The sequence below is a fragment of the Haemaphysalis longicornis genome, unplaced genomic scaffold (genome assembly GCF_048455015.1).
Source record: "Haemaphysalis longicornis isolate Haplotype H1 unplaced genomic scaffold, Haemaphysalis longicornis Haplotype H1 scaffold_16, whole genome shotgun sequence".
NCBI classification, from domain to species: Eukaryota; Metazoa; Arthropoda; class Arachnida; order Ixodida; family Ixodidae; genus Haemaphysalis; species Haemaphysalis longicornis.
Genome location: NW_027526266.1, coordinates 10521894 through 10545101, shown reverse-complemented (window position 1 = coordinate 10545101; position 23208 = coordinate 10521894). Strand labels below are relative to the sequence as shown.

Sequence of the window (23208 nt, the reverse complement as noted above, 5' to 3'; positions counted from 1 at the left end):
CAGGAAAACTAATATCTTGTATCTAATGAGGTACTAAACATCAGCATTTTGCACTTTGATATATTACTTTATTTGTATTGTTTCTCAGTGATTGTTTATTTCTGATTTATTTTTATTTTTTCAATCCAGCAATTACAAAGTAACGTTCTGGGAAATTTTTTCTGTGGTCTTCAAGGTTGCACCGGCATTAGCGGTGCTAGAAGCCGTGGGTCGGCTGTGCAAATGGTTCCATTGCAAATGCAAGTTGGGTTCGGTGCACAGGACGACGGTTGTGATCCGTCCTGTGGGCACTGTAAGCAAATGGTATATATAGAAACCAGCAATAGACACGAGAGAAGCTATGCTGAGGCGTTAGAATAAAACAAAATGCCGCAAACAAAATGAAATCTTCCTAAACACAGTGTCTAATATTTGGAAGTAATATCTTACAAAGTGTCACAAAAGACGTGTTACTTTGCAAGCGGAATGAAATTTGCAGAATATATAATTTCACCTACGCGCGATCGAAATGACGTGTGAGATGGCGCGTGGGCGAAAAGAAGGTAATGCCTTCTGCTTGTCAAGCATTCACTTAGGTGTCTATTATAAGATAGATATCTAAGAACAACCTAGAAAAGTAACCGCAAAGAAACAGCCCTCTTCTATCCAAACAAGGATGCCGCTGCGGCATACACAAAAAGCTAACGCAATAGTACCAATGATAATCAAGCAGTACTCATAGTAATGAAAGTATAGTAATTATTACTTATTCACTGCACATATAGAATTGCATATTCCAGCCCGCATAAGAGTACAGGGCGTCGCTTGTGTGCATGGATGTGTAGCACAGAAAAGCCCAGTTCGTCACTCAACATAACAAATATATGCATAGCACTTAACAACCAAATTATAAATTTCCAACTTAATAAACTACAGAACTTGTTGGTGGGAGAGTCGGTTCATCTTCAACGTAAAGTAAATAGTGCGGAATTTGAGAGAGCCACCAACAGGAAGGTAACAGAGGGCAGGCGCAGTCCTGTTTTTTCTCCCTTAATGTGGCAGTCTTAAGTTGCGTAGTGTTTATTTTACGTTGGTAATAAACTATTCGCGAAGGTATGAACACCAGTGCAAAAACGTATGAGACATTGCCGAAACCATTGCCTTGTATGAAGCTTCCGGAAGAAAATACACAATCCTGATGTACGAAATGCCATACTTTGGTTACAAACACAATAAGAATTACTAAATAATAACACGCAGTGTGGAACAAAGGGGAAACATTATGGGTCTGTGCGCAACCATATTCGAAGCAGGCATATTATTGGGATGAATATGTGAATATTGGGGTCGAGGGGACGTTTATTCAATTGAAAAAGAAAGTATAATCGACGAATGTTTACCAACGGAGCTACTTCAGCTTTTAGTGACGCCGTGCTGCGTCACTATAAACCTATCATCATCGGCAAAGTGCAGGGGTGAAAATACTAGTTCAAGAAGTTTTAGGGAAAGTCGAGGGAAGGCAAGGAGTCCACGATCGCCTTGGGAGGGCGCAAACCATGAAGCATAGGATTTTAGGAAGGTACCGGGTATCGAACTTGGGACTTTACGCATTGAAACCGGACAGCCATCAACTGGCCCACGCCAAATGCTCGGGGGATACGGGTTTATAAGTGGCGGATAACAACATGTGCAGCCAACATGAAAGATAAAAACGTTCTAGTTGGCACTGACTGTGGAATACTTTCAAGAAAACAAGGTCAGATAGAACTTTTCACAAGCTATAAGGTGATACCGGTGAATTTGGAAGCGGAAAAACATAAATGTAACAACAAACTTAGCGCGCAAAAACCATTCTCTCTCCCCTTCCCAGGCCGCCTAACTACGATACGGGAAAAGAAATGTACCCGTGTGATTGGGAGGCTCAAATAAATGATATGTAGCCAGAGAAATAAAAGAAAAAAACCGAAATTATGCGCATGAAAACACAATAAAAACCGCCGCGACACAAAAAAAAGGAGACGAACCGGGGGAAGAAACGCTTCGAGTGGTTGGGAATCTCTCCTGTGTCCCCCGCATTATGAAACCGGCGTGTTTGCGATTGCGTTCGTGGCATGATCGCTCGCGTACTCTTCTCGTCTGTGAATGTGCATACGCGGCTGAAGTACGGAGCCCAGGCACCAAGTTTGTGCTAGAGACGCCGGGTTCACGAACCTTTTTACCGCCGGTTCTAACGCGTGCTCATCTGGTTCACTTCGGGACAGATGTGAAACGATCCGGATCTGCAATTAATGCAGCAATTTTATAGGCATGTTCGGAAGCAACTGTGAGGTGCAACAGCCGGGTCTCCGTCGAAGGGAGAGGATACGCCAGCTCTGCTGTTTCTGCAAGCTTGAAGCAATGGTGCAAACTCCACCATTTTGTATCAAAATTGGGGTATTTTCGAGGTACGAAAAATCAGTCAATGTGATGTAGTCACTTTATTTTATTGTTAACAACGTTGAATAGATCCATGAAAAAGTTTTACCTACTACATCGGAAACATACTGCTGACACACAAACAACGTCACAACATGGTATAATTGATGGAAGGTCGTAATCGGGATCGTGTCGTAATCGTGTTCGATATTGAACGTTAGCAGCATTTTCATTCGGCGTTTGATTTATGCGTTTAATTTGTAAGATGAAGCAAAACTATGAACAGTCACACCATCACTGATAATAAACTAAACAATTTATTTACATGCCTTCTTTTGTACAATATATATATGCATAGATACATTTAAACATACATGACTACATGCGGACCTGCATGCTTACATACAAAGAAACCTAAACGAACCGGCAAACCACAAATATACGCAATGAGGGAATCTTCCGCTCGTTGTTTGGACGGTACGATTTATTCTCCTCAAGCTACCGCTTGTTTTTTTTTTTTCAGAATTCCTCACTCTGCAGCAGTTACGTTGCTTGTTGGGCGACTGCCTGCCGAACGCGCATTCAGCTTTGCCGTGAGGTGTGCATCTTCTCCCTCGACCACGATTGAAAGCCTGAAGGGAGCATCCAGGAACGGGAGACTGTACAACAAAAAACCTGACTTTTGACAAGCGATACGTTGGCGGCAAGATCGTGTCTTCTTCTCTTTGTGAGGTTCAAAGTGGTGGAAAGAGCGGGCGCACCAACACTTTAAAAGTGAAGCAGTTATGTCACAGGGAGGGCATATATCGCGTCAGAAGGAGCGTCAAGAATTCCAATTTACTCTGAAGATGATAATTGCCGTAGGTTTAAGTAAAAAATGGCCGGGTATCAGCTCGTTTCGATGCAAATATCGACAAAAGACTATAGCCTTCAGTCGATATTTGCCTAGTAAATGCCTCCCTTCGCTTTCCCACTACCCTCTTATTTTGTTCCTCTCCCGTTGCACGCCTCCCATAAACACGCTATATGTTTTCTCAAGTCAATTTAAATTAGCCGCGTTTTACTGCTCCGGGCCGGGTGCCTCTATGACAGCGCAGCCGTACGGCGGAGACGCGCGTAAAATGAGGACCCGTACTTCATTGTTTAAAGAGCAATATTTCCTTTGTTCACGTGCGTTCCAAGCGGGACGTTGCACCTATATATTGGGACCTTTCGTAACAGTTGCCGTTTGACTTTTAACTTGCTCCAGTAGTGCATTTGATTTCGCAAAAACGAAGCATCCATAAATTTTTAATAAAGGACCACTCCAACTATCACTGATGTACTGATTTTCTGCCTTCTATTTGCGTAAAACCTTGTTCTTGTTCGACAATCTTTACAGGTATGAACATTCACACCAGACTTAGATGTTTAGGTTCGGCTGTGGGTGTATATAGCTATTTGCAATCTCTGTTTTTCGTTGGGTGGCTGGCTGAATCGATTGCAGACATGCAGACAGACAGACCAAAGTTTCCCATTCAAGTAGACCAAGAAAGATAATCGCCTTTAAAAACACATTCGTGTGCGGAACCATGCGTGCGTCGGTCACGTTATGAAACCAACGTCGATCCGATTGCGCCATTCTTGTGCGGTCGAAAAAAAGTTTCCATTTGGAGGGGTGGATGGACGTACAACATTATACAGTAAAATTATGCACCACTGCGTATTATGAAGGCGATGGTTAAACGCGATGTTTTCTTCATGCGATATAAAATGCCGAAGGGTAGAAGTCAGTGAACTGGATGCAAAAGTCCTAACTTTGTGGGAGTCACTGTCAAAACACAGAGAATGAATCCCTCACAAGGAAGCCTCTCGTTGAACCATTGTCGCGTTGAACCATGCATAATTACTGTTAGCTCCTACAGCAATTGTGATCACAAATGGACACCAAAGTTTTTTTAGGAGTTTCTGCCATATTGCCTGCACCCTTCACCCACCCACACTTCAACACCAAAAGCGTACCGCGGTGTGCAAGGGCGTGGGCGATCAGGCTTTTTGTGGCTTGTTTCCCATTTGTGGTGTTTTGCGCTTCTCTTCGTTTCCGTATGCCACCGGCCGATGAACGGCTAGTCTATGTTTAACGTAGCTGCGCAAGCTCCCTGCGGGTCCCTGCGGCGTCCAACTTCAGACGCTCTCCGTTAGCGGCTTCATACGGTGTTGTTGGCACTGAAGTTTGGAAGAACCAGTTCAGCGAGTGAGCGGTAGACTGCAGGTATTGTTACTTTCAGCTCCTTCTGCCCTATTTGTCCTCCCATATGGTTACAGCACGCTTGGACTATCTGGGGAAACGCTTCTGAAGACTGTTGGCCTGATAATGGTGGGATAAAAAAATCGTAATTCACCTTCGCTTAGCAAAAAAGAGAGCGTTGCTGTCATCACCGTAAAGGTATGTGTGGTCTGATATCAGGTACTGTAGCACTCCATGTCTATTAAAACTTGGTGTTCAGTCGCCGAGGACGTGATTAAGCACTTGTGGTTACCACGAAGTATTTATACAGGGAGTCGTCCGCAAGAATGAAATAGATGTGGCCGTCTGCTGTGGGTGGTGGAGGCCCCACGTGATCTACGCCAGTGGTTGGAAATACTGGTACTGGATGCGTCATAGGGCTGAGTAAGCCAGTCTGTTTCACCGTTATTCTCTTTTACCACTTGCAGCCTTTACAACCGGTTACATCTCAGCGAATGTTTTACTGTGCAACTTCGGCCATCAGAAGTGTTTTTCTATGTTTTGGAGAGTTTCGCTCGGGAAATGTGTGCTACTTCGGGAAAAGAAATAACCGTCTCTTAAGCGCCAATTCTTGATGCCTCTAGGATTAGGATGAGGCAGTATTCTTCGTTTAGGTTTCTGAACTAGACGTCGCAGCAAAGCGTTCCTGCGCCAAAAATGTAGTACGGATCGCAATATTAGGTGGGAAGTACCTTAGAACCACGCAATGTTTGTCCGCGTCCGTGCGCGTAGCATTTAAAATCGCAAGAAATCACACAGGCACCGCCAGGATTCGAGCCTGTGTATGGTAGATCAGAGGGAGTTAGTGTCAGTCGTCTTACCCATTTGGCTACGACTGTGAGTTAGTACACGAACGTCAAACCGCTTACTCCCTCGCCCTTAACGGCGAGGAGAACCTTAGGACCTCGCAATGTCCGTCCGCGTCCATCCATGCGCACACCACCATCAAGTGAGAATCAGCTAAAATACGATTTGAGCCCTGTGTTTCAGTTTTATTTAAGGAATAATCAAGGTGCATTTCACGACTCAAATTGAATGACGGTCAGGGCAGGAATCGGATGTAACTCGGGGTGCAACTTCGATGTCATTTGGAGTCCCCGTACTCCGCTACCTCGCCCTCATCCACGGTTTAGAGATCCTGCCATTTTCGTGTTTTAATGGGGTAATGTTCGTAACCATGCGCACATCGTCACTCTGTGCTTTAGCTATGTCACGAGCAAACCGCATTCAACTGTTCCCAAGCCGGAGCTGCTAACACTAACTGATGAGTTGACTACAGAATGCGCGAGAAATCACGGTCAATGCACTTTGGGCATGGCGTAAGTGATGCGTGTGGTCTTTTAGACGAAAAAGTAAGTTGACAATTTTGAGCATGAGATGGTGCTTGGAGAACATCCGTGATATAGCAACGTTCTTTGTAACCAGCATGACAACGTGGCGGAAGAAATAATGCTGAACTTTTCGTCTAACCCGCTTCTTATCGGAGAGTTTACAGCTCGCGTAAGCCAAGACATGCTCTGAGCTCCATTGATCGCGCTGCTGAAGCGTAGCCCCGAAATCAACCCGGCTGACATGAGAGTGCACTTCTGTTGCGGTCTTCGTGATAATTGCTTGGTCGCAGGCATGTGGTGAGATGTTTCAGCGCTTCAAATTTTGGACAACTCGCCACGCACATATTCAAGGTGGAGCGCTCCACCACACCGCGTCTCACAGGCCAGGTGTAGCGTCCAAGAGTTAATTATATAGGCGTTGGAAACATTAACGTGCCGATATCAGAAAACTGAATGCAGCGGTAAGAAAGCTTAGATGTCGGGACCGTATCGTGAGAATCGTCGATGCGAGTAAACGGGGTTGAGTTTGAATGGTGGGTCTGTTACCCACCTTTATTCATCCCGAAATGTAGTACTTCCTTTTTTTTCGCGAGCGACGAAAAAAAAAGATCTTTCAACGCCTGGACGGGGGTATAAAAATGTTTGTTTTGAGGTGCGGCCTTTCATGAGCGTCCGGGTCTTCTAAACGTAGCGACGCCGCACTGCAGAAAGTAGCGGATGATCGCCCGTCCGTATTCGCGCTGCTGAAGTTTAAAACCCGCCAAATTATCCTGTGCCACTGTGACTTAGCTAACCTAGTATTTTTCAGAAGCTATATAAACACGTATGATTGGCGTTATGATATTAAAACTTCAAGATGGGTATTTTCGATCCCTGTTCTGGAATCAAAAATCACATATCGCGAAACAGCCCCGCGAAGACGACAGCTGCATAAAACAAAACCTCTGCCCTTTCGGCGCATCCCCTGCAGTTGTGTATTTGGTATTATCTGTTTGCGCTGTTTCAATTGTGGTTACCTACACCGTGCCCGTGTTGCGCTGTGCCCTTGGGGCCCAGCCTAGCCACCATACAAACTGACTAATCATGCGGTCAGAACATAAACATCTCCTCATCGGTGTTTGAAAACGGCTCTGACCAAAGTTACTGATAATATTATGCTACGAAGACCCATGACGGTTCCCATGGTTGTTCTTCACCGAAAGTGACAAATAAACAATGCAGACCAAGGTTTGCGAAATTGAGAACGCTGACAATGAGCAAATTGTACAGAGCGAGCCATAACTCAGGAAAATAGCCCCCTGGTGATATGCTAGTTAATGTGCAAAGGAATAAATACGAATATTAAGAAGATATGAAAATGTGAAATGGGATGCGAGCTTGAGAATGCACTGCGAAGGAGTAGGCCCATGTAGTCCTAATTTCAGAGCCTCAAAGAAAGAAGGTAGGGAATGCGGACATGTAGGCGAGTGTATTTAAACCAAAACGAAGTCATTGGTGTAATACAGAAGCTAAAGACGCAAGGCTCTCGGGAACGAGGACCGTACACGAACAACTAGGAATAAACGAGGGAAACGGAGCGTCTCACATGGGTGGCGGCCCGCTTTCTGTACAGCGGCGCCTCAGTGTTGGTCAGATGGAGCCTTAAAACGGAGAAGCGTCACAGGTTTCTCCGCCGAGGTGGTGTGGAAGTGGGATACGGGTTACGATGGCCCAGAAGTCGCTTTAGCAGCGGGGCGCAGGGGAACACGATCCGGCACTCTCGCATCGGCCGAAGCTCCGGGTGACATGTTGGGCGGCGATTTCTTGAGCCGACCCTGATAGTTTCAGCTCTCGTTCTCAGCTTGAACTAATCGCAACCTTGGCGGGTCGCCTTGCCCTGCTGCGTTCCAACTCTGGAGCTGCATCCAGACAGTGTCTTTCCCACAACGGCTCAGTGGGAAGTGTATATGCTGGTCCTCTTTGATTCGTGGGCCCTTTCTCAAAGGCATGCAAATTGGGGATCTTTCCTTTGTTCCCTGGCAATTGTGAAATTCGTGCAGCTAGTCAACGTTGGCCTCGTCGGCCACATCATTAACATCGCCCTTGCATTGGAAAGTTGTATTATAGTAGAACTGTACGCTCACAGTTGCCATCATTGCACCTGTTCGGTGGGTTTGAAATTTGGGCGGATAAATTTAATCACACACAGAACATGTCCGTCTCACACGTCTCTAGACAGAGAAAGTCAGAGGCAACACACCTATGCCAAGATTCCACGTTAAAAATACAAAAGCAAGCAAAACTCACGAACTCGTTTATCGAAAACGTTTGCACACAAGCAATATGGGGCAGTAATGATACTCTAAACTCAATTTGTCTAGTCGGCTCTCGTGTTGTCACTTTCCATTACTCCAATACAGGTGTTGTAGCATAGATAAGCTGCCCGTCAAACCCATTTTGCTTAGCAGGATAAATATCATGCAATCAACGTGCGCCTGTACTACTAGGAAGTCTCAGCTATATACTGGGAAGCAGCTAATAATAACGGCGTAAGCTTTCACTCACTAGTACAGTGACCTCAGTTTTCCGCGAATGTCAAAGGATGTAGTCGTCTTCTATTTTCCGAAAAGCTCCTTGACTTTTGCTTCTCCGGGGTGATAGATAAAAGTCCTGAGATGTGTTAAAGCATTTTGCGCCACCTAACTGACAGGGCTAATGAAATTTCTCCAGAAAGCCTTACGATGTCCCACGAACTCCTTTGTGATAGGCCCTGAGGGCCTCATGAGTGACTTCAAGTGGGCCGATTGTGGAGTTTCAGAAGCAGAAGCTGTGTAAATGTCACAAGTTCGTTTTGGCAGTACAAAATGTTCGTGCATTGTGAGTGTTGAAATAATGTAAAGGGGCTGCTTTCGGATGGGAAAACGTTGGTGCTTCTTTCGAAAGAAATTTTCACGAAGAGATCTTCATGTTTTTACTCTAGATCATCTCTGGTGCCATCTGTGGTGGTGTCAATTGGCGGTTCATTTAGGTGTAGGAGATTGCGCTTTGTTCTAGTGACCGCGAAAAGAAAAACTACAGTGTCTCTGTGCAAGGTTTTTTTTATTGTTTATGAGTGCTGGCATTCCTAATGGGAAGTTTGTGCGCTACAAGTTCGTTATGAATTTCGTAGGTCCAGCAAGTGTGGGAGACTACCTAGAACAAGATCATAAACTGCACCTCCATGCAAGCAGTGGATATATCTCCAGTGAAGTATGGCCTGCTAAGTTAATTAACTACCTGCTCTACGATTTTGTGTAAACAGTCCAGAAGAAACACTTGCGGTTTTTCCGCTCAGGCAGTCTTCTGAAACCAATGCTTTTTGTGCGATTGTTGTACTGCTTGCCGCATCCTTTCATACCGTTGTTCTTTTCGCGATAATGCGTCCTTCAATGACGGGTATGCCTTCCACCAGAGAGTTGTGGTTCTGACGGCTCAGATGAGAATTATTGTTCTATAGATGATTGCCGACTTTCTGGGAACGGTGAAGTTCAGGGCAACCATGACTACTAGTGAAATACTTTACCATCTCACAACAAGCAATCTTCTCGTTCATTGAAACATTACTGCACTGTTCTGTGCTTTGTCCAATCTTTCTACATGTCTTAAAGTTTGGCGGTTGTGTTCTGTGTGTAGGTACACCCCGCAGCACTAACCATGACTTGGTCGTACAAAACCCTACATATAAGTGGCCTCTTTTATCTCTCAGTTCGTCTTATTCATCCCCTAATGGGCCTATACTGGGCAAACACTGGGATTCTAGGAAGTTGTCCGTGTACTCCACTTGCGAGCCAGGCAGATTTATTGTACCCCCGCTTTTTAAGTAAAATGTCAGCTTTGAGATGCAGCCGCCGAACAACTATTTCCGGATCTTGTGATCACACTTGCTCTCATACGTGTATGGGACTTGAACGAACTCAACCAAACAGTCGAAATACCAAGAAAACCAAGTGGCCGGCTGCTTTCCCGCAAACATGATAAAAGCTCGAAACCCTAGGTGCACTCACTGATGAAAAATACCTTGTATCGAGGCCAAAATGTACACAAACTCGTACAAACCTGATGTTAACCTTTTTTTTTGCACGAATATCTTACAGTCTGTGATAATTTGTTTCCGTCTTTCATAAAAACATTTTACGGACACCACACTTGGCTTCCCTTAGAAACAACCTTTTTGAGCTGTGGGGCACTAAACCGGCTTACATACTACCTGCTTATCAGTGTAAAACATTGTGTTTATTACTCGCTTTTTCTTTCTTGGTAAAGAGTTGCTTTCTAGTATGGCCTACGAGAATGCAAACAACCCTTATTAACCTTGACATCCCTGAAAAACGAGCCACACGAGCTATTGCAAGCCTAAAGAATTATGTAAGCTGCGAAGGATACTTTACATCATTTATATCCAGAAATTATCTCGACAAGTACTGCACCGGTATAATTCTAATCATATAATGCGTAACCCTGTGTTGCCCAACCAATGAAACCAATAGACAAAAATTTTAATGCTTTGTTACATTGTAGATTGTTATTTGAAACGACAAAAGAACGCGAAGAAAATTTTTTTTTCTTCCAGTGTATCATAAATTACTTAGTGTATCATAAACGTGTAAAGAGTAAGCATATATATAACTACATATATATTGTAGGCATACGATGTATCATACACTAATTTACATGTCGGTGTATGTATACCTACATATAAACTGGGCATATATAGTGTCGTACCCTAACTGAATGTAGGTGCAGACCTACCGGAGTGCTTACGACTGAGGAATCCAGCTTCCAAACTGCACTTGGGACCCAATGCGGCGAGTTATCGAGATATACATTTTTTGAAAAACAGTAGGAAGTAGAGAAATGATACTACTGGGCATTTCTGTGCGGTCGAAAGGCCCAGGGACGAGCAGAAGAGTCCGAAAGGTGGCGTATCTTATATGATACATTGGGCAACAGGGTTAAAATGAATTATATGTTCATAGAAATCCGTATGAACTGACAACACGCTTTGGTAAAAAGTGATGTTCTCGAACCGGCTATGGTGATCAAATGTTAATATAACATATCCCTATCTTCAATCAGTACCCTGATATTCTGGATCTCATTCAATGTCGTAGCTCAAACAAAGTATCAAAAGTAATGAAAGAAATATTTAGCCACATAAAAACTACCCGGGACTACAGTTGTCAGTGACCTAATTTTTTAAGTGCGAATGCACTTCTTAAGCGAGCCTGAATCGTCCGCCGCCGTTCGCATAGCAACAGCTGCGGGTGCGCGCGCTCCTCGTCTTCCTCGTCTCCCCTAGCAACGGGGGGAGATGGGCGCGCGCTGCCAGGCCGCTGACATGGCACATACCCACGTGGGGGATCGTCCGCCGCCGTAGTCCGCATAGCAACAGCTGCGGGTGCGCGCGCTCCTCGTCTTCCCTAGCAACGGGGGGAGATGGGCGCGCGCTGCCTGGCCGCTGACATGGCACATACCCACGTGGGGGATTGGCCAGGAATCGGGCGTGTGAAGGGCTAATGCACCCGCTTAAAGGAGTACTGACACGAAATTTCAAAGCTGAGATCCGCTCTAGCAACAAGTACAACGACAACACAAATATGTGTATGTGAATAAATGCATCTTTCTTTCTTTGTAGTTGTGTGTGTGTGTGTGATCTCTCTTTCGCGAACATTACCGAACCGCGCGAATTCAACTCGTGCATTCGCACTTTCACATTCTTCTCCTCGGGGAAATGCGGGGAATTTTTTTCACCCTCCAGTGCCTGAAGGACGTGTGCACTGACAGTTTTTGTTTCTCATTTTTTTGGTTACAATGTGTTATATCTGTTCAAATTTTTGGGTTGGTATGATTATTCCAGTGTGCACTTTTTTATTTTAACATAAGTATGTAACTTGCTTCTTGCGTTTTTTGATTCTCATTTATTTTTCTTTTCTTTTGCCTCCAGCTGTTGTTCGTTGTGGTCCCTTGTGAGCGTTGCGACTTCGAAATGCTCACAAAGTAAAGGTCCATTACAGACTGGCGAACCGCTTCTGTGGTTTTATTTTGGGCTCAAAAAGCATTATAAACTACTGTCGACGTAATGAAACCATATCGTCAGTGAAATCGGGCTTCTGTGGTTAATGCCCCCAAGAAACTCTCTGACCTGAGCAATTGTCCACCTAAGGAGCACCCCCCGGCTCTTCACCACCACCCCTTTGTCCACCACCCTTTCCACCGATTCCACTGCAGAGATCAGTGCCGTGCCATCCTCAGTTTCCAAAAAGCTCAGGGACAAAGAAGACTAAACTGATACGGTGAGCAATGCCTTATCAGAAGTGATGGTTGTCAGAGGAGATATTTCCGACTAGACTCGGTATCTGAAGGACTGCGTTCTAAAGTCAGCGAGCAGCAAGCCTAACGATGGAATCGTACTAGTTCCATTAAATAAAACACATTTTCCCCTAAATCTTTACCAAAAGGGTTGGCTTAAGATCTTATGTAACTGCACCACTGAGCGCCTGAGATAAAAAGGAACGAACTCACCCAAATTATGACAAAAATGAGGTCAGTTGAGGGTTTTGGCTTTTCTTTAGCGTAATAATTGGTTTGAGGTGATGGCACGATGTGAGATTAGCGACACTAATTCTCTGGAACTAATAATAGAGCATTTTATGACATCTTGAATGGTCTGTAGAAAGCCTATGCCCAAAATACCAAACAATGTTTCAAAGGAAAGCCTTGGGGCAGCGTTGACATTGCTCGCGAGCTCTCGTAGTGGCCTTCCTTAGGGCGTTGGTACCAGCGCGAACAAGACCCGACTTAACTCCAAATCAAAAGGGACACTTTATATTTGGCCCTCAGGAAAAACAGGCGCCTTAACAGCAAAACCCAAGGACTATAGTATTCGGAATTTTTGTGAAGAAAATACAAAGAATTCCTATTTTCAGAACCATTTAAATCGACATTTGACAAGCACCGCTATCAGGTTGCTATGCCCCCCCCCCCCCCCCTTAAGACCCCCGTCGGCATGTTCACCGAGTCTCCTGAGCAATCGCCTATGTTGATGTTTCGGAAGCAGATCAAACAGGACTCGGTGGCTCTAGAGTTGGTTGAACAAATTCGCGAACGTGACTCGTCTCTGATGGCATATCTGAATTCCCCAGAATATGTTCAGTTACTCGAACTGGAACTTCGCTCAATGGTGGAGGTAATGAAGATGCGATCGGCAGTGGGGTCAGAAATACGGACGCCTACCCTGGTGCGCTCTTTCTTTCGGGAGCATACCATCATTTTTCGTTTTGTTTTTAATGCTGCATTGGCACTTAGATAAGTTTCCGACAAGGTGTATGATCGGCCGTGTGGTATTCCTTCCTAAGCCTGGTCGGCAGCCAGACAATTCTTTATCCTACCGCCGAATCTGTATGAATTCCGTTCTTGGAAAGGTTTTAGAGCACCTTAGGTACTCCCGCCTCTACTTCTTTTTTTCTGGTAATCACGTATTTCACTCAAATGACAAGTACAAATTGACACATTATAATTTAGGATTGACCCTCTTGGAGCATCAAAACATTTGCTAGGTATGGCATATTCTCGTTCGAGTTTCGAGGTGCATTTGATTCCGTGTGACATCCGACAATTTTAATTTTTTTTCCGTCGCCATTCCCGCTGTAGGACAAAATGTTACGTAAGAACTATGAAAGCAAGACCGTTCACATGGCTGCCCGAAACGGGATGACATATTTAATCTCACGGTAAATCTACATCATGATGATGATGACGGGTGCTCACCTAGCAAGAGATTTAGCGCACTTCCACTCGCGCAACGTTTGTGGCTGCCGCTGTACCGCACACTTTACTTCCTGGCTAGTCGGCAGCATCTGACGCTGGCACCACGACCACGTATCGGCCAAGTCCCAACATGGTCCTCTAGTAGGCGCATTTTCTGGTGATACACGAGCACGAAGTCCTGTAGTAATCCCAAACCTGGAGTGGCAGGTGGGCTCTTATAAATACGCACTGATGGCTCGCTTTGAGGCGTATAGAAAACATGGGCGCTGTTGCACAGCTTGAAGATGCGGATTTAGTTCTTTAGAGGTTTGCAAAGCTGCAACCATTGCACTGCGGCAAAGCGCATATCAGGCTGGGAATTTCAGAATATTTCGGGCCTGCAAAGTAGTTGCTAGTAGATGAGAATAGGTCAATAATCCTAACAAGTTGCTTTCGGTCAATGTCAATAATAGAAAAGCTGTAGTATAATTCTGTCCTCGCTTCCATTTTCAATGGTGGTTGCGCCTTCGTGCCGCTTTCAGGACAGCCAAGCGCCGACAAGGTAGCGCGGACAATTGAACACGGCGGCTTGCTTCCTATTAGATTTCATGTCCTTCAGTCTTGCTGCGATTGTGTTCAAGATGATGGCGAGCAACCTGGAATATCTTGGCGTAGAGGTGTCTTGTTAGATCGATTTTGCGCTTCCCATGGGTTTCCTCTTCTTTATTTGCCGTTGAGTCGAGTGCATTTTCTTAAAGCTGTCCGCCCACAATGCAGCTGTGCTGCTTCTTGAGCACATATCACGGTATCTGGTACTCAGCGGAAGTGTACATCAAGGTCTCTTTCGCTTTTCAAATTTCCGTTCATATTTTCATATTTCAGAATGACTGGGATTCACGCAGGACTGCCACCTCACCAACTACTTCGGCGGTTGTAGCTGAAACGAAGTTACCAAAGGCTTGGTTTGGGGCTAGTTGGTACATTCTTGAATTAAATAATAACGTGCGCTGCATATTTGGACGCGGGACGGGCACAGTGAAAAGGCAAGCAAAAGAAGTTGCGGTAAGGACTGGCCCTTCCCGAAGTGTGCAACTAAGATGTACTCAAAACCGTAGTGCACCAGCTCTATGTCTTCTTTCCCGTCCTTCCTTTCACGGGATCCGCCCTCTACTTGTACAGGAACCGCTGAGTAGTCCTCGTGTACGACAGACGTGGTCGCGTGGCCTGCACGCTTGTCTTTTGCGGTGACCTTTTTTTGATATGTCGAACATATGGGTAGCTGGGGTCCATTGTGTTGGCACGGTACCGAAACCCCTCGGGCCCAAGTCGCTCACCGAAAGTGTAAACCTGCGGCTTCGGCAGGACAGGCCCCGAGGTTGCTGGGCGGGATCCCCACTGATGTGGATCGTGTCGATGGGTTGGTGGAAGAATACGAATATACACAGTGCTCAAAAAAAGAGGGTAATTTAGCTCACCTGCTATGTCGTGGGTAGCTACACTCGCACCGGGCGCCTTCCTAGAGCTCAAGGCCGTACGCAGGTGGTTTAGGGCATGACATAAGCTTACTCGACACACCAAGCCGTGAGAATACTCACACGCAACCTCATGAGAGTCCAGAAGTTCGATAATATTCTGTGCTGTCTCGTACAGTGCCTCGTCAATGCCCTCGAGCAGATAAACAGCCTCTTCAAGATCGTTCAGATGGGGTGAGGCCGATTCCAGGATATCCGCCGCTATCTTGAGCAGTCTGTTAACAGCTTGCCGTAGGATGCGTTTTTTATAGTTTATACTGATTATACATCGCCTGCATTCAGTTTATTGTTTATTTGTTTATAGTTGTTGTTTATTATTCCAAACGGGTCGTTACTTTGTGATCAGGGCCAGCCATGTTGAATTCTGGCTAAGGGCGGCCTTAACAGAGACAATATCGGTCACAATATCGGGCTTCTTCGTTCCTCATGCCGCAGGGGGCGTCAGGGGCTCTTTCCTCACGCGATTATAATCGCAGGTTTCTGCACCAAAATGTAACGTAAGAACAATGAAAGGGAGAGCGCAGCCACGGCTGCCGAATGGGGGATGATATTTAATCTCGCAGTAAATGTACATGACGATGATCATCACTGGTGCGCACCTATCAAGAGATTTAATGCACTCCGTGTGGCATCCGACAGATTTAAATTTTTTCCGTGACCATTCCTGCACTAGAATTTGTATTTACTGCTTAAATGTTTTCTGTCAGGTAGGCAAGTGGTTTATCGTAACCGGCCGTAGGATATTAGCACGTCGGCTTCTATTGGCAGTCCCCAGAGATCGCCTCTGTATCCATTACTGTGGAATGTAGTAGTTATACATGTGCCCCGAGAAACCCAGTTTCGTCTCGGCGTTACATACAAGCTTATGCCGATGGCACTGTGCCTGTGGTTTCGGGTAATCAGCGTAGAGATATAGAAGAGTTAGCTAATTCCGCTCTGGAAATTGTTAGTTTGTGGGCGGCAAGTGTTAATGTCGGGCTCAATGTGGGGAAGTGTTCATATATGCTTCTCCCTAACGCATGGATAAGCATGGTTCGAAAGCTTCCACCATTTGTTGGATGGGGTCCGTCTACTGCGGGTTACCGAGGTGAATGTTGTAGGGGTGATATTCGATCCCTGGCTCATCTGGATTCCACATGCAAATTACCTTGAATTGGAATTGAATCGAGGCCTATTTTCTGAATGGAGACTTACGGAGGGAAGGCAAAATGTGGCCAGCCTGACAGAGGCCTTCCCTCCGAGCAGAGTTTACACGCAGATACACTTTATTAGAAATAAAGCAAAACCTGGCAGTTATTTTTGAAAGGTTGACATATCAAGAAAATGTTTTACAAGGAAATGGGTTTATACTCAGGCACACTCGTCTCAAAACAAAAAAAGACACCGCGGTGTATTGAAAAGAACCGCCCATGTCACAACGTCATTTTAAATAATTATTCATTGCGATATTCATAGAATAACAATGCCCGCAGAAATACCAGTTGTACTTGCGAAGAAAGAAACTAGTCGTCCAATATTAAGTAAAACAAAAATTAAAATAAAGCACAAAAGTAAAACAAGAGTAAAACTAAAAGAAAAATTGAAATTTTACAACTAAAAAATTTCTACGCTTTTTGCATACGCATTCCAGGATTCCAAGTTTAGTTTAAATAACTGTTTATTTAATTGGTGGTTCCTAATATAACATACGCCAGGACTCCGTGTTGGCCAGATTCGCCTTCTCCATACTTAAATGTCGAATTGAAATCTGTGCAGGGAGTACCATTGTTGGCCATGTCCGGGGCCGTTGGTACGGTGCGGACTGAGGCCTTGGATGTTGTCACTGGCACACTGACCATCTCCGAATGGCTTGACGGCCTCATATTCCAGTTGTACTTGCGCGAACTTTGGCGGGATATTGTGTATGGAAGCTTTCAGATTGAAGACACTGAATTGCAGCGTTGTCACGACCCGTGGTCGGTAACCCTTCAGATAAACGGCCATGCCAATTTGAACATGTGTCGATGTAACCAGCAGCACCCATGGCCAGGATTGCCGGCGAGCACATTTATGCGGATGGGTCTTTTTCGGGTTTGTCAGCGGAGCGGCGTTTGTCGCCTTTTCTCCCGCGGGTAGATTAACTTTGGCCAAGTGTTTCAAAGTCGTTCCTGGAACCAGTGCCTATACCGCTTAGGCGTTAGAGATTCGAGGGGCCTTTCGTGCATTTCCAAGGCGTTAGTGGCCGTTCGGCTTTCTTTAAAGGAGCCATGAAGAGAAAACAAAAGTTTGTTTTATTCGAAAGATTAGGTGTTTCATAGTAGCCCAAGCGCTTTCCCGGAAGCAAATGATGCTTTATTCACTGAGAAATAAGGCAATTTAAGCCAAAATTTTAAATCTCCCGCTAAAATTGCACATTCCGTGACGTGAACAATGGCGTCATAGGAGCCGGTCCATGAAACAGATACTTAGTATGTCGACTCCATATAGGACCCACACGCGGGAGTCGACCGAGACGGCGGCCATTTTAAAAATACTAGTAAAACCTAGTGCACCCTCCGCCCTAGTCATGGAATGGCCTGATCCGGAGAACAAAACTCTCGCCGAGGAGCTCGCGCTTGCATTTAACAACCTCACACCACTTGAACGCTCAATGCTTCTAAGTGCACGAGCGGCAAGAGTTGTGGGATACGCGGTGGACAGGAAAGCGACCATTCCGGAATAGCCACAACAGACGAACGACCTGCCCTCGGCACCGCTGCCTCGTCAGCCCCGTCGCGACGGACGAATAGAGACTGGTACGTATGTGCCGTATTTTTATTACGGTTAATAACAGTTCAATTTCAGTAGCAGTATCGCTTATGCCAGTTGGCCGGTGTCGTGTATGGAAAGCCGTTCGCGCAAGCTCTCTGCTTCGACCAGAAAGATACGAGCGTCAATGCGCGGTGTTTACGGCATTTCTTTCCCCCAAGGTCAGTGTGCTTTGACGGCGATTTGACGAAGTCGGCGACGAGCGCCAGCATGTCGCAGGAGTGAGCTAACGTAAGGGTCCCTGCCGTAATCACTTCCTCGGAAATGAAGCGAGCACACTCGTACTTCCTTTAGCTCTCTTTCTCCTCCGTTTGTAAAGTTCACAAAACGTAGCCACTTGCTTCGCCGAGGTTCGTCGTTGTTCAGCACATGAAAGGAGATCTCCTCACCGGGGATGTCGCACACCCTCGACGATTTGCCCGTACTACATGGGCATTTCAAAACGTAGCAACGAAATTTCAGTGTAAAGTACTCGAACAAACTGAAGTTTTCAGTGGTTGTAAATTGGAAACGAGCTCCTAACAATAGCAGCAAGCCAACACCATTCCGAAACTGCGACGACTGTCACTATCTCGTCGCTGCTTGCTGTTCCTTACTCCCCTCGTTTCTATTTTTACCTTTGCTGGTTGGCGATATGACGGCGAACGTCCTGTGAAGGGATTACGATACCAAGCAAGGTCGCGGCTGTGCGTGCTCGGACGGTTCGTTGGCCCCTAAGAGCCTCGAACCCGAAAATTCGTCTGCGCGACGGCGAGATGTCGAGCTCAGCCGGCGGTAGTTTCGTACGCATTGGCGCACACGCTTGCGTGTTCGTTCGGAACTTAACATTTTAGTCCACCGTTCGTTGTCATAAAAAGAATGTGCAGTATGTTTCACGGTCATTTAGCTCGCTATGCAAACTGTAAGCCCTGCCTAACATGCGTTTGCTTTTGCCGGCCTCCGCCAATCGCAGAGCATTCTCGAGTGACATCATAGGTTCTGTTGCGGAAAATGAGCTGGTGGGTCACATGGTCCTTTCCTTTTTTCCTAATTATGTAGCTTATTTGAGCGAAATTTGAGTTATAAGTGGTGTCGTTATGGTTCTAATGGGGCAATCTTTCGAATGAACCAAACTTGTGTTTTCTCTTCATGGCTCCTTTAATACAGGCTGTTTATCCTTGTTTTCCGCTATGAGTTCTCTCAATAACAAAAGTACGGGTGCGCATGATTTAAATCAACTATACCGCCGGCTTTATATTAGGCTGTGTTCGTCTGTACCATGTTAGGGGCCATAGAGGCCTATTTGGGAAACAGTTCACCGTCCATGTGGTTGTGCGAGTAATCAGAGTTCAGACTCTGATAACTGACCACCACTCGAAATTGGTTTTTGATCTATGCTAAACAACCGAAAGTTAGAAGCATTGGTAAATAGAGTGGACATCTATGCGTCGTGACACAGCGTAATAAAATGTGCACCCGACATCCTTCGGTTCCCACCACATTTTCCCCTGCCACGACAAGTCATTTTTCTAATAACAGGACCCAGTAAGTTCCCGTTCTGCCTTCATCGCATCTCCCTTCATTCTTTATCGCGGTGTTTTTGTGGAGCAGAGTGCTTGATAATGGATCACTACATGCTGAGTTGTGTTGGTATAAGAGATTTTCGCAACTCATTGGTGTCTGAATGCAATTCTGAATCCCATCCTTGTGGTTACTCGGCATTGTTGAGTAGGCGGCAGGAGGTAGACGTGCTGCGCACTAGGGTGCGTTACATTATACCCAAATGCCCTTGAAGGATCCTGTCCCGACTTGAGTTGAGCACTTACCGGACGGTGTTTAGATTTGCCACTGCCATCCCCAAGTGACGAGAAGTGGTTCACCCTTCGAAGGAAGCTCTCGGCCTGAAAGTTAGCCTCTTGGGCGCTGGAGCGTACATGCGGGAATTACTGAGTACCAGTTTCGAGCTGGGGCTATCCTGAAGGCAATTCGTACAGGCATGGGCACTGGGATCTCCAGGTGCCATGACCCACTCTATTTGTAATGATCTCTATGGTGCTGCGCCCGCTCCCCTTTTCCACGTGACGCGTTGGGGTAATGCCAATCGGAGTGCTAGGCATTAGTTCAGCGTGTAGTGCTCTTCCCGTCCTAGTGCTCATTGAGCAGCTGTTTGTGCGTGGACGGATTGCGGGTCTGCGGTATGTGTTTGCAGCGCCGACTCTTTCCGTGTTAACACCAGCCTTGCCACCTTCCACACCATTTCAAACACGCCATCGTTGCCTCCGGATGACTCTCGAAGGTGGGAATCACGTGGGTTCAGCTTTAATTCTTAGTATAAATCAACACGATTTGTGTGGTTTGTATGCAAATTTGTGTTTGGTCCCCAGGTTGCATCATTTTTCATGTCAACGGCTACATGGTTGGTGTGCGCTGCTATAAGGACGGATATATTTAATTTGAAAAAATAATATCTTGGGTTTGGTTGTGGGGGTGCGGATTGTGTCTGGCGGGGTGTAGTTGGACGGGAAATCACCTGACAGTGAAGCCTTGTTTTGATTGGCCGTTCTCTCTTTAATGGCATCGTTGAGTTGCAGATGACACATACGTCTTCAAATGATTGATTCGGGACAGGAGGGCGTTTTGAGACTGTTTGAGATCATTTAGAACAATTTCTACCCTCATTTATCTGAGTTATATTTGTGCATCACGTCCATCATTCTGAGGGATAGACATTTATATTTCAAGTTTATCCTACCTTCGTTATGATTGTATGTTCCATAAATGTTCAGGAATTGACCAAATTATTGTAGTTCGTCATTGAAACAAGGGAGATGGATCATTTGTTTGGATGTTCTGCCAGGTGCTTGCGTTGGGATGCCCTTAGTTACAGCTGCAACACTGACTATACAACTTCGGAAATCGAGATCGTCGGGTGCCTTGATAGCGCTGTAAGTAGGTTGTCGGGGCTGAATTTTTTCAAAATAATTTGCACATATCCTTAGAGCTGGAGATGCTGGGACGATGAACTGTGCGCTGGGTAGTGAGGTGCCTTCAGCGCCGTTCCTGTGGTGTATCTCCAGCAGCCTTGCTGCAGCTCTCCTGGCCTGTGCACGCTTCCGCCCTGGCGACACCCCTTTGTTATGGCTGCTCCCAGAAGCGGCAGCACCTGGGTAACTCCTCGTGCGATGGCTGTTTCTCTCCTGTGAATTCTGTTTTCTAGTGCTTCTGATACTCGTAGGAAACTTTCAACTTTTGAATAGTTGCACTATGCTGGTGATTGGTAAATTAGTTGCGTGGACTTGTGATGACTGGCTTTGCGGACCGTTGGTGATAAAGTTGCGGCTGCGAATGTGAACGCAGATGTGGATTGTACTTGCTGCTGGACCCTGAACTGCGGACTCTGTACTGTGGGCCTTGTGGACTATTAGAACAGACGTGTTTGGTTTTCGCAGGGGTTACTTCGTGTTGTTGGGTGTGCTTGTGGGCGAACAGAATTATGGTGTTTTACTCTTGTTGCTGGACCTTGTGGGTATGGGACTGTGACGGCTGTGAGGTGGTTTTGAGGGGTCGGTTGGGACTTTTCGGACTTTATTGTTATTATTGCTATTTTGTTAGGAGGAGGCTCTCGCACTGCGCACTGTGCGCCTTTCTTCTCAGTGATGGACAGTGTATCATGGGATCGCACTCCGTGGGGAGGAATGTATGGAGGGTTTCGGGGTGGTCTGGGAGAGTTGTGGGGTTGTGGGGGCGTATTTGGCGTGTGTGATATCTCAGGCTGTTCCTCTACTTGCCTTCCGGAATCAACTCTATGCGGGTGCTGATGTGCGCTGTTCGTCCCACGACCGAAGCAAGAGCTTGTTTCTTTTTGTAACCCATTTTTTTACTTCGAAAAGATTTTGGAGCGTCGGCTTTCTTTTTTAGTTTTGTAATCGGCATTACCCTCTTATAACCTGGCTAGTACAGGGTTGTTCCCTTTTTATTTAGGTGGGTTTCATTCTTTAGGGAATAATTATTTCCGCCCTTTTTTTCTCGCTGCTCCCCTGATTGTTACGGGTGGTAGGTTCCCAACAGGCATTTGTTTGCCTTTAGCCATGCCATCTAAGGAACTTTGCGTTGAAGTTTCTGCTTGGCATACTACTTGTTTGGAATTCTACTTATGCTTTCGGGTGATGTGAAATCAAGTCCAGGGCCGATGAGCAAAACTGAGGCTGACGCTTTTTCTGCCACTCTGGAGACATTCCGCAAGCTGGTGGAGACAAATGAGACCCTGATTGTCGAACTAAAATGCAATAAAGACAGGCACGCAACTTAATTTAAATCAACCTCGGCGCTGAAAGCAAACTTTCTTTCTTCAAAATATATCTTCGCTTCCCAGAGTACAGGTGACCCTAAGACAGCCAAAAAAGCAATCACTGACGTTCCCGATCAAGTGACGACTATCGTGTCCAGTTGCAATGACGCTGAAAATAGACATCGACGGTCAAACATGCCATTTTTTGTACTTACGGATGATCCTGAGGAGGAGTGATCGAAATGGGAACAAAATATAATCAATCTCTGCTCCAATAATTTGAACTTATCCAAAAACAACACCCATTTTGAACGAGTGCATAGCTTAGGCAAATACACAGAAGCAAAAAACAGACCCATATAGCAAAGTTTGCCTTATTCAAAGACAAACAGAAGGTACTGTTGTCAGCGGAAAAATTAAAAGGTAAAGGAATTTCTATCATTGAAGATTTCTGTTTTGCTACAAGACAAATGCCAAAAAAAAAGTTGTGCGATTTTGCCAAGGCCCATAACACAAAATGTTATCTTTCCGTCGATACTTTACACATAGAAAAAGACTTAATTCGTCGATAGTGTAACAAACGAAGTGTATCTGTCAACGAAATAGCTCTTGCATGCCCCGTCTCTTAAGAAGCGTGATATCACCCGCCTCAGCAACACGCATGCTCAAAGGCGCCCTATGATATGCCCATTTCTAACATAACTTCCTTATTCGTTAAATTTAGAAACATACGAAGCCTACTGCCAAAGAAAGAAGAATTAGGTTTTCTGCTAGACGACAATAAATCGGACGTCCCCGCAATTACCGAGACGTCCTGCACCCTGTTATTATGATAACGAACTTTCGCCAAATTCTTATGTCTTTATT

The 23208-nt window shown here is 45.5% G+C and overlaps 1 long non-coding RNA gene across 1 annotated transcript in view; it reads right to left on the bottom strand.

Annotated features, from left to right (window-relative positions):
* Positions 1-206: 206 nt before the first annotated feature.
* The window catches only part of LOC144166098 (uncharacterized), a 55257-nt gene continuing 32255 nt past the window's right edge, over positions 207-23208 (bottom strand). The window contains exon 3 of the long non-coding RNA XR_013321569.1: positions 207-290. This is a non-coding gene — a long non-coding RNA (uncharacterized LOC144166098). The remainder of the gene's footprint in view (positions 291-23208) is intronic.